At 35.9% G+C, this 2,387-nt stretch overlaps 1 non-coding gene across 1 annotated transcript; it reads right to left on the bottom strand.

Annotated features, from left to right (window-relative positions):
* Window positions 1-830: 830 nt before the first annotated feature.
* Window positions 831-902, bottom strand: TRNAD-GUC (transfer RNA aspartic acid (anticodon GUC)). Its single transcript has one exon. It is a non-coding gene; the product is annotated as a tRNA-Asp (tRNA).
* Window positions 903-2,387: the final 1,485 nt, after the last annotated feature.

The raw sequence follows: 2,387 nt of genomic DNA, 5'->3' as shown, positions 1-2,387 counted from the left end.
GTAAGCATTTTGGCCATCAGTGAATTCAACCTTTTTTCTCAATCGGAATAGGCAAGGATAATGACAGATATATTTTACAATGTTAGAAAGTACATCATTTTATTTAATTGTGTGAATAAAAGGAATCGCCTCCCCGTCGGGGAATTGAACCCCGGTCTCCCGCGTGACAGGCAGGGATACTGACCACTATACTAACAAGGACTTATTGGCTTCAGTTAAACAGTGCTCACCTCCCTGGGGTTAAGGCATGCCCTCGATCAATTCTCAGTATTGTAATAGGCAGAATTGCTGCTTTTGGTTAGGACAAGTAATCTTTTTTCCTAAATTATTACAATACAGGAATTCCTAGCCAAAAACAATTAGTTTTATGAAGAAATTATTTCATTGAAATAAATATCTATCGATCTGTCTATCTAGCTATCTTTCTATTCATCAATATATATATTTATATATATATATATATATATATAATCAGCTCACTTTACCATTTGCAGCTTATAACTATTAGCCACCAGGGGTCACTACTAACCAAAAGCAGTCATTCTACTTGTAAATCGTGCCAATCGAGTGGAACAGCAGCCTAGGATTCACCACTGCTTCATCTCATTTTCCAACAGATTGTAGACGTAAATTGGTTTTGATGGTACGCCTGTGCATGCTGAAATATTCAGAGCATATTCTGAATTTCAGTTAACACATCAGTAAGCATTTTGGCCATCAGTGAATTCAACCTTTTTTCTCAATCGGAATAGGCAAGGATAATGACAGATATATTTTACAATGTTAGAAAGTACATCATTTTATTTAAATGTGTGAATAAAAGGAATCGCCTCCCCGTCGGGGAATTGAACCCCGGTCTCCCGCGTGACAGGCGGGGATACTGACCACTATACTAACGAGGACTTATTGGCTTCAGTTAAACAGTGCTCACCTCCCTGGGGTTAAGGCATGCCCTCGATCAATTCTCAGTATTGTAATAGGCAGAATTGCTGCTTTTGGTTAGGACAAGTAATCTTTTTTCCTAAATTATTACAATACAGAAATTCCTAGCCAAAAACAATTAGTTTTATGAAGAAATTATTTCATTGAAATAAATATCTATCGATCTGTCTATCTAGCTATCTTTCTATTCATCAATATATATATATATATATATATATATAATCAGCTCACTTTACCATTTGCAGCTTATAACTATTAGCCACCACGGGTCACTACTAACCAAAAGCACTCATTCTCCTTGTAAATCGTGCCAATCGAGTGGAACAGCAGCCTAGGATTCACAACTGCTTCATCTCATTTTCCAACAGATTGTAGACGTAAATTGGTTTTGATGGTACGCCTGTGCATGCTGAAATATTCAGATCATATTCTGAATTTCAGTTAACACATCAGTAAGCATTTTGGCCATCAGTGAATTCAACCTTTTTTCTCAATCGGAATAGGCAAGGATAATGACAGATATATTTTACAATGTTAGAAAGTACATCATTTTATTTAATTGTGTGAATAAAAGGAATCGCCTCCCCGTCGGGGAATTGAACCCCGGTCTCTGGCGTGACAGGCGGGGATATTGACCACTATACTAACGAGGACCTATTGGCTTAAGTTAAACAGTGCTCACCTCCCTGGGGTTAAGGCATGCCCTCGATCAATTCTCAGTATTGTAATAGGCAGAATTGCTGCTTTTGGTTAGGACAAGTAATCTTTTTTCCTAAATTATTACAATACAGAAATTCCTAGCCAAAAACAATCAGTTTTAGGAAGAAATTATATTCATTGAAATAAATATCTATCGATCTTTCTATCTAGCTATCTTTCTATTCATCAATATATATATATATATATATTCACTGAAAAAACCATAGGTTATAGACCATATATAGTTAGGGATTAGCATTTAAAAAACCTTATTTTATTTGCACAAAACCATTGAAATTCCATATATAGTTAGTTGCACTAACTATATATCGCGGACCCGCAATCCACTGCTAATGATGTCACATATTACATCATTCATGACATGGTCAGTGACATCACTGATGACATCACTGATGACATCTCAAATGACATCACTGATGACATCACTGATGACATCTCAAATGACATCACTGATGACATCACTGACATCTCATTTGACATTACTGATTACATCACTGATGATATCATTTATGTGATAATACATCTTCAGACTCTAATATAACCTTTGATACACTCAGTGTAAACAGGCACTCACAGACTGTCACACATCCATGGAGTTACTCACACACCTATTCAGTCATGCAAAGAATCAATCACATCTCCATTTCCTTAACTATACAGTTATACACACCTTACTTATTCAAACATATACTAACACATATTTACTCTCTTATACAATCCTTGAT

Source organism: Lissotriton vulgaris, chromosome 1_1 (genome assembly GCF_964263255.1).
Source record: "Lissotriton vulgaris chromosome 1_1, aLisVul1.2, whole genome shotgun sequence".
NCBI lineage: Eukaryota > Metazoa > Chordata > Amphibia > Caudata > Salamandridae > Lissotriton > Lissotriton vulgaris.
The sequence above is the reverse complement of the archived record's forward strand: the minus strand, read 5'-3'. Positions and strand labels throughout refer to the sequence as shown.